The sequence below is a fragment of the Triticum urartu genome, chromosome 7A (genome assembly GCF_056163025.1).
Source record: "Triticum urartu cultivar PI428250 chromosome 7A, HENAU_Tu73, whole genome shotgun sequence".
Classification (NCBI taxonomy): Eukaryota; Viridiplantae; Streptophyta; class Magnoliopsida; order Poales; family Poaceae; genus Triticum; species Triticum urartu.
Window position 1 is genome coordinate 747,025,951 of NC_141879.1, and position 9,963 is coordinate 747,035,913.

The 9,963-nt window shown below is 44.1% G+C and overlaps 1 long non-coding RNA gene across 1 annotated transcript; it reads left to right on the forward strand.

The window, feature by feature from the left end:
* Window positions 1–412: 412 nt before the first annotated feature.
* Window positions 413–1,117, forward strand: LOC147962726 (uncharacterized). The gene is made up of 3 exons (XR_015609718.1): window positions 413–523; window positions 631–688; window positions 774–1,117. It is a non-coding gene; the product is annotated as an uncharacterized LOC147962726 (long non-coding RNA).
* The last annotated feature ends 8,846 nt before the right edge of the window (window positions 1,118–9,963 follow it).

Sequence of the window (9,963 nt, forward strand, 5' to 3'; positions counted from 1 at the left end):
CGTGCCACGAACCGGTACTAATGAGTGTGGTGGCAGGATGTTGTCAGACAGGCGCCCCTCCAGCCCCTTTAGTACCGGTTCTTGGCACGAACCGGTACTAAAGGTCGTCCTATATAAACCCTTCGTCCACCAGCACTCTGTTCTCCCCCCTTTCCCCTCTCCGGCCCTCTCCTCTGTTCTTCCCTTCTTCCTCTCGAGTTCATCACAAAATTTGCCCAAAATTTGTCAAGATTTGAAGGCCCTCATCCATTCAAATGATCACAAAGGTTAGCAACTTTGTCCTTTCATCTCTCATTGCTAGATTAGCTCTTGAATTGGTTTATATAGTGATTAATTTGTGAGTTTAGTAATTTGGGAGGATATATATATATATATATGTGCTAGTATTTGATTTATATGCAATTTGAGGTCAAAAATAACACTTAGTTTGCATATGTAGGTGTGGTTTACTTAGTGCCTTCTAAATCTCCATCATAGCCACCGTCGATCGCCCGCACCGTCCCGTCGCCGGCACCACCTTGTGGTGAGCCTCTTGTTCATGAAATTTTATATAAAAATTGATGTGTGTGATTTGGATATATAGTTACTCGTATAATTATCTTACCCGTACGTTGTTTGTTATACATATAGTGCCATGGTTTTGATATCCGTCCCCGTCGGCCCTAGTCCTTGTTATGATTCGGATGTGGTATGTATATTCTCTTTTAAAACTAGTTGCATTTCGTGTTTATGACAAATTATGCCCATCAAGTTGATATAGAAATTTTTTCTAGGAGGTATCTGAACCTGAAATTCCAACCGACCCTATTGCTGAGAGGTTAAATTTAGTTGAAAGAGAAAACGAGTACTTGAAAGAAAAATTGAAAAGAATTGAGGGGGAGAAGATGGAATTGGAGTTGCATGTTGCCGATGTCGTCGATGATCACAAGATCAAGATGGAGAAAATGCGCTTGAAGATTAGAAAGATTAGAAAATATGCCATCGATAGTGAGGCTTGGTATCATTATGCTGTTGGATCCATTGTTACCTTAGTTGCGATCTTGATCGTATTTGTTGTTGCATTTAAATGCTTTAGCTAGAGAGTTATTTGTTTGTTGCATTTAAGTGTTGTATGAACTTTATGTATGACCTTGTATTAATTTGGTCTATTCGGTGTTGTGTAATGAAGATGAGCCGACAATGGATGTACGATGACCGATGCTCTCCCCAGTTCGTTGAGGGCGTGCGTACTTTTCTGCTTGTGGCTGAGGCAAACAAGCGGGCGGATGGTTTTATGCCTTGTCCATGTGCTCGCTGTAAGAATGGTCACAATTACTCTACGTCAAGAACCATTCACGTCCACCTGTTTAAGACCGGTTTCATGCCCCATTATAATGTTTGGACCAAGCACGGAGAAAGAGGGGTTATGATGGAAGACAATGAAGAAGAAGAGGACGACGACAGCTATCCTGGCCATGGGTTCCCTGAATACGATGATACAACAATGGGGGAAGAAGCTGAGCCGGTAATGCGGGAAGAAGCTGAGCCGGCAATGCGGGAAGAAGCTGAAGAAGAGGCATCAGATGAGCTCGTTGATGATCTAGGTCGGGCCATTGCCGATGCAAAGAGAAACTGCGCAAGTGATTTGGAGAAGAAGAAGTTGCAGCGCATGTTAGAGGATCACAAAAAATTGTTGTACCCGAATTGCGTAGGTGACAAGAAAAAGCTGGGCACCACACTGGAATTGCTGCAATGGAAGGCAGAGAATGGTGTATCTGACAAGGGATTTGGAAAGTTGCTGGTAATGATAAAGGATATGCTTCCAAAGGACAACGAATTACCCGAGAGTACGTACGAAGCAAAGAAGGTTGTCTGCCCTCTAGGGTTAGAGGTGCAGAAGATACATGCATGCCCTAATGATTGCATCCTCTACCGCGGTGAGTACGAGGATTTGAACGCTTGCCCGGTATGTGGTGCATTGCGCTATAAGATCTTCCGCGATGACCCTGGTGATGTCGAGGGCCGGCGCCCCAGGAAGAAGATTCCTGCTAAGGTGATGTGGTATGCTCCTATAATACCACGGTTGAAACGTTTGTTCCAAAACAAAGAGCATGCCAAGGCGATGCGATGGCACAGAGAAGACCGTAAGAAAGACGGAAAGTTGAGAGTACCCGCTGACGGGTCGCAGTGGAGAAAAATCGAAAGAAAGTACGGGAAGGAGTTTGCAGATAACGCAAGGAGCGTATGGTTTGGTCTAAGAGCAGATGGCATTAATCCTTTTGGGGAGCAGAGCAGCAACCATAGCACCTGGCCTGTGACTCTATGTTTGTATAACCTTCCTCCTTGGTTGTGCATGAAGCGGATGTTGGGGAACGTAGTAATTTCAAAAAATTTCCTACGCACACGCAAGATCATGGTGATGCATAGCAATGAGGGGAGAGTATGATCTACGTACCCTTGTAGATTGCAACGGAAGCGTTGACACAACGTAGAGGAAGTAGTCGTACGTCTTCTTCCCGATCCGACCGATCTAAGCACCGTTACTCCGGCACCTCCGAGTTCTTAGCACACGTACAGCTCGATGACGATCCCCGGGCTCCGATCCAGCAAAGCTTCGGGGAGGAGTTCCGTCAGCACGACGGCGTGGTGATGATCTTGATGTATTACCGACACAGGGCTTCGCCTAAGCACTACAACGATATGATCGAGGTGGAATATGGTGGTAGGGGGCACCGCACACGGCTAAGGAACGATCTTAATGATCAACTTGTGTGTCTAGAGGTGCCCCCTGCCTCCGTATATAAAGGAGCCAAGGGGGAGGGGTGCGGCCAGCCCTATGGAGGCGCAGGAGGAGTCCTACTCCTACCGGGAGTAGGACTCCCCCCCAATCCTATTCCAACTAGGATTCCCAAGGGGGAAAGAGGGAGAGGGGTGGCCGGCCACCTCTCCTAGTCCTAATAGGACTAGGGGAGGGGGGGAGGCGCGCAGCCCTTATGGGCAGCCCTTTCACCTTTCCACTAAGGCCCACTAAGGCCCATATGATTCCCGGGGGGTTCCGGTAACCTCCCGGTACTCCGGTAAAATCCTGATTTCACCCGGAACACTTCCGATGTCCAAACATAGGCTTCCAATATATCAATCTTTATGTCTCGACCATTTCGAGACTCCTCGTCATGTCCGTGATCACATCCGGGACTCCGAACAACCTTCGGTACATCAAAATGCATAAACTCATAATAACTGTCATCGTAACTTTAAGTGTGCGGACCCTACGGTTCGAGAACAATGTAGACATGACTGAGACACGTCTCCGGTCAATAACCAATAGCGGGACCTGGATGCTCATATTGGCTCCTACATATTCTACGAAGATCTTTATCGGTCAGACCACATAACAACATACGTTGTTCCCTTTGTCATCGGTATGTTACTTGCCCGAGATTCGATCGTCGGTATCCAATACCTAGTTCAATCTCGTTACCGGCAAGTCTCTTTACTCATTCCGTAATACATCATCTCACAACTAACATATTAGTTGTAATGCTTGCAAGGCTTATGTGATGTGCATTACCGAGAGGGCCCAGAGATACCTCTCCGACAATCGGAGTGACAAAACCTAATCTCGAAATACGCCAACCCAACATGTACCATTGGAGACACCTGTAGTACTCCTTTATAATCGCCCAGTTACGTTGTGACGTTTGGTAGTACCCAAAGTGTTCCTCCGGTAAACGCGAGTTGCATAATCTCATAGTTATAGGAACATGTATAAGTCATGAAGAAAGCAATAGCAACATACTAAACGATCGGGTGCTAAGCTAATGGAATGGGTCATGTCAATCAGATCATTCAACTAATGACGTGACCTCGTTAATCAAATAACAACTCATTGTTCATGGTTAGGAAACATAACCATCTTTGATTAACGAGCTAGTCAAGTAGAGGCATACTAGTGACACTTTGTTTGTCTATGTATTCACACATGTATTATGTTTCCGGTTAATACAATTCTAGCATGAATAATAAACATTTATCATGAAATAAGGAAATAAATAATAACTTGGTGGCAGTGATTGGAGAATTCTGTCAATGACGCAATCATCTGGAAAATTAACTCCCATCTGAATCAAGTGATTATTATACCCAGACATTTTGAGTATATGCTCACTGACAGAACTGTTCTCCTCCATCTTGCAGCTATAGAACTTATTGGAGACTTCATATCTTTCAATCCGGGCATTTGCTTGAAATATTAACTTCAACTCCTGGAACATCTCATATGCTCCATGACGTTCAAAACGTCGTTGAAGTCCCAATTCTAAGCCGTAAAGCATGGCACACTGAACTATCGAGTAGTCATCAGCTTTGCTCTGCCAGACGTTCATAACATCTGGTGTTGCTCCAGCAGCAGGCCTGGCACCCAGCGGTGCTTCCAGAACGTAATTCTTCTGTGCAGCAATGAGGATAATCCTCAAGTTACGGACCCAGTCCGTGTAATTGCTACCATCATCTTTCAACTTTGCTTTCTCAAGGAACGCATTAAAATTCAAGCGTCTCTTGATGTGCTTGGTCCTTTTGTGAAATCTGGATGGAGTTACGGACTAGATCCCGGATGGAGTTGAAGCGTCTCTTGATGTGCTTGGTCCTTTTGTGAAATCTGGATTCCTTTGCCAAGGCAATTGCACCAGTATTGTCACAAAAGATTTTCATTGGTCTTGATGCACTAGGTATGACACCTAGATCGGATATGAACTCCTTCATCCAGACTCCTTCGTTCGCTGCTTCCGAAGCAGCTATGTACTCCGCTTCACATGTAGATCCCGCTACGACGCTTTTTTTAGAACTGCACCAACTGACAGCTCCACCGTTCAATGTAAACACGTATCCGGTTTGCGATTTAGAATCGTCCGGATCAGTGTCAAAGCTTGCATCAACGTAACCTTTTACGGTGAGCTCTTTGTCACCTCCATATACGAGAAACATATCCTTAGTCCTTTTCAGGTATTTCAGGATGTTCTTGACCGCTGTCCAGTGATCCACTCCTGGATTACTTTGGTACCTCCCTGCTAAACTTATAGCAAGGCACACATTAGGTCTGGTACACAGCATTGCATACATGATAGAGCCTATGGCTGAAGCATAGGGAACATCTTTCATTTTCTCTCTATCTTCTGAAGTGGTCGGGCATTGAGTCTTACTCAACTTCACACCTTGCAACACAGGCAAGAACCCTTTCTTTGCTTGGTCCATCTTGAACTTCTTCAAAATCTTGTCAAGGTATGTGCTTTGTGAAAGTCCAATTAAGCGTCTTGATCTATCTCTATAGATCTTTATGCCTAATATGTAAGCAGCTTCACCGAGGTCTTTCATTGAAAAACTTTTGTTCAAGTATCCCTTTATGCTATCCAGAAATTCTATATCATTTCCAATCAGCAATATGTCATCCACATATAATATCAGAAATGCTACAGATCTCCCACTCACTTTCTTGTAAATACAGGCTTCTCCGAAAGTCTGTATAAAACCAAATGCTTTGATCACACTATCAAAACATTTATTCCAACTCCGAGAGGCTTGCACCAGTCCATAAATGGATCGCTGGAGCTTGCACACTTTGTTAGCTCCCTTTGGATCGACAAAACCTTCCGGTTGCATCATATACAACTCTTCTTCCAGAAATCCATTCAGGAATGCAGTTTTGACATCCATCTGCCAAATTTCATAATCATAAAATGCGGCAATCGCTAACATGATTCGGACGGACTTAAGCATCGCTACGGGTGAGAAGGTCTCATCGTAGTCAATCCCTTGAACTTGCCGAAAACCTTTTGCGACAAGTCGAGCTTTGTAGACAGTAACATTACCATCAGCGTCAGTCTTCTTCTTGAAGATCCATTTATTCTCAATTGCTTGCCGATCATCGGGCAAGTCAACCAAAGTCCATACTTTGTTCTCATACATGGATCCCATCTCAGATTTCATGGCTTCAAGCCACTTTGCGGAATCTGGGCTCACCATCGCTTCTTCATAGTTCGTAGGTTCATCATGATCTAGTAACATGACTTCCAGAATAGGATTACCGAACCACTCTGGTGCGGATCTTACTCTGGTCGATCTACGAGGTTCAGTAGTATCTTGATCTGAAGTTTCATGATCATTATCATTGGCTTCCTCACTAACTGGTGTAGGTGTCACTGAAACAGTTTTCTGTGATGTACTACTTTCCAGTAAGGGAGCAGGTACAGTTACCTCGTCAAGTTCTACTTTCCTCCCACTCACTTCTTTCGAGAGAAACTCCTTCTCTAGAAAGGATCCATTCTTAGCAACGAATGTCTTGCCTTCGGATCTGTGATAGAAGGTGTACCCAACAGTCTCCTTTGGGTATCCTATGAAGACACATTTCTCCGATTTGGGTTCGAGCTTATCAGGTTGAAGCTTCTTCACATAAGCATCGCAGCCCCAAACTTTAAGAAACGACAACTTTGGTTTCTTGCCAAACCACAGTTCATAAGGCGTCGTCTCAACGGATTTTGATGGTGCCCTATTAACGTGAATGCGGCCGTCTCTAAAGCATAACCCCAAAACGATAGCAGTAAATCAGTAAGAGACATCATAGATCGCACCATATCCAGTAAAGTACGATTACGACGTTCGGACACACCATTACGCTATGGTGTTCCGGGTGGCGTGAGTTGCGAAACTATTCCACAATTTTTCAAATGTACACCAAACTCGTAACTCAAATATTCTCCTCCATGATCAGATCACAGAAACTTTATTTTCTTGTTACGATGATTTTCAACTTCACTCTGAAATTCTTTGAACTTTTCAAATGTTTCAGACTTATGTTTCATTAAGTAGATATACCCATATCTGCTTAAATCATCTGTGAAGGTGAGAAAATAACAATATCCGCCACGAGCCTCAATATTCATCGGACCACATACATCGGTATGTATGATTTCCAACAAATCTGTTGCTCTCTCCATAGTACCGGAGAACGGTGTTTTAGTCATCTTGCCCATGAGGCACGGTTCGCAAGTACCAAGTGATTCATAATCAAGTGGTTCCAAAAGTCCATCAGTATGGAGTTTCTTCATGCGCTTTACACCGATATGACCTAAACGACAGTGCCACAAATAAGTCGCACTTTCATTATCAACTCTGCATCTTTTGGCTTCAACATTATGAATATGTGTATTACTACTATCGAGATTCAATAAGAATAGACCACTCTTCAAGGGTGCATGACCATAAAAGATATTACTCATATAAATAGAACAACCATTATTCTCTGATTTAAATGAATAACCGTCTCGCATTAAACAAGATCCAGATATAATGTTCATGCTCAACGCTGGCACCAAATAACAATTATTTAGGTCTAATATTAATCCCGAAGGTAGATGTAGAGGTAGCGTGCCGACCGCGATCACATCGACTTTGGAACCGTTCCCCACGCGCATCGTCACCTCGTCCTTTGCCAGTGCCCGCTTATTCCGTAGTCCCTGTTTCGAGTTGCAAATATTAGCAACAGAACCAGTATCAAATACCCAGGTGCTACTGCGAGCTCTAGTAAGGTACACATCAATAACATGTATATCACATATATCTTTGTTCACCTTGCCATCCTTCTTATCCGCCAAATACTTGGGGCAGTTCCGCTTCCAGTGACCAGTCTGCTTGCAGTAGAAGCACTCAGTTTCAGGCTTAGGTCTAGACTTGGGTTTCTTCTCCTGAGCAGCAACTTGCTTGCTGTTCTTCTTGAAGTTCCCCTTCTTCTTCCCTTTGCCCTTTTTCTTGAAACTAGTGGTTTTATTAACCATCAACACTTGATGCTCCTTTTTGATTTCTACCTCCGCAGCTTTCAGCATTGCGAAGAGCTCGGGAATAGTCTTGTTCATCCCTTGCATATTATAGTTCATCACGAAGCTCTTGTAGCTTGGTGGCAGTGATTGGAGAATTCTGTCAATGACGCAATCATCTGGAAGATTAACTCCCAATTGAATCAAGTGATTATTATACCCAGACATTTTGAGTATATGCTCACTGACAGAACTGTGCTCCTCCATCTTGCAGCTATAGAACTTATTGGAGACTTCATATCTCTCAATCCGGGCATTTGCTTGAAATATTAACTTCAACTCCTGGAACATCTCATATGCTCCATGACGTTCAAAACGTCATTGAAGTCCCGATTCTAAGTCGTAAAGCATGGCACACTGAACTATCGAGTAGTCATCAGCTTTGCTCTGCCAGACGTTCATAACATCTGGTGTTGCTCCAGCAGCAGGCCTGGCACCCAGCGGTGCTTCCAGGACGTAATTCTTCTGAGCAGCAATGAGGATAATCCTCAAGTTACGGACCCAGTCCGTATAATTGCTACCATCATCTTTCAACTTTGCTTTCTCAAGGAACGCATTAAAATTCAATGGAACAACAGCACGAGCCATCTATCTACAATTAACATAAACAAGCAAGATACTATCAGGTACTAAGTTCATGATAATTTTAAGTTCAATTAATCAGATTACTTAAGAACTCCCACTTAGATAGACATCCCTCTAATCTTCTAAGTGATTACGTGATCCAAATCAACTAAACCATAACCGATCATCACGTGAGATGGAGTAGTTTTGAATGGTGAACATCGTTATGTTGATCATATCTACTATATGATTCACGCTCGACCTTTCGGTCTCCGTGTTCCGAGGCCATATCTACATATGCTAGGCTCGTCAAGTTTAACCTGAGTATTCTGCGTGTGCAAAACTGGCTTGCACCCGTTGTAGATGGACGTAGAGCTTATCACACCCGATCATCACGTGGTGTCTGGGCACGACGAACTTTGGCAACGGTGCATACTCAGGGAGAACACTTCTTGATAATTTAGTGAGAGATCATCTTATAATGCTACCGTCAATCAAAGCAAGATAAGATGCATAAAAAGATAAACATCACATGCACTCAATATAAGTGATATGATATGGCCATCATCATCTTGTGCTTGTGATCTCCATCTCCGAAGCACCGTCATGATCACCATCGTCACCGGCGCGACACCTTGATCTCCATCGTAGCATCGTTGTCGTCTCGCCAATCTTATGCTTCCACGACTATCACTACCGTTTAGTAATAAAGTAAAGCACTACATCGCGATTGCATTGCATACAATAAAGCGACAACCATATGGCTCCTGCCAGTTGCCGATAACTTGGTTACAAAACATGATCATCTCATACAATAAAATTCAGCATCATGCCTTGACCATATCACATCACAACATGCCCTGCAAAAACAAGTTAGACGTCCTCTACTTTGTTGTTGCAAGTTTTACGTGGCTGCTACGGGCTTAAGCAAGAACCAATCTCACCTACGCATCAAAACCACAACGATAGTTTGTCAAATAGACTCCGTTTTAACCTTCGCAAGGACCGGGCGTAGCCATACTTGGTTCAACTAAAGTTGGAGAGACAGTCGCCCGCAAGCCATCTGTGTGCAAAGCACGTCGAGGGAACCGGTCTCGCGTAAGCGTACGCGTAAGGTTGGTCTGGGTCGTCTCGTCCAACAATACCGCCGAACCAAAGTATGACATGCTGGTAGGCAGTATGACTTGTATCGTCCACAACTCACTTGTGTTCTACTCATGCATATAACATCAAACCATAAAACCTAGGCTCGGATGCCACTGTTGGGGAACGTAGTAATTTCAAAAAATTTCCTACGCACATGCAAGATCATGGTGATGCATAGCAACGAGGGGAGAGTATGATCTACGTACCCTTGTAGATCGCAACGGAAGCGTTGACACAATGTAGAGGAAGTAGTCGTACGTCTTCTTCCTGATCCGACCGATCCAAGCACCGTTACTCCGGCACCTCCGAGTTCTTAGCACACGTACAGCTCGATGATGATCCCCGAGCTCCGATCCAGCAAAGCTTCGGGGAGGAGTTCCGTCAGCACGACGGCGTGGTGATGATCTTG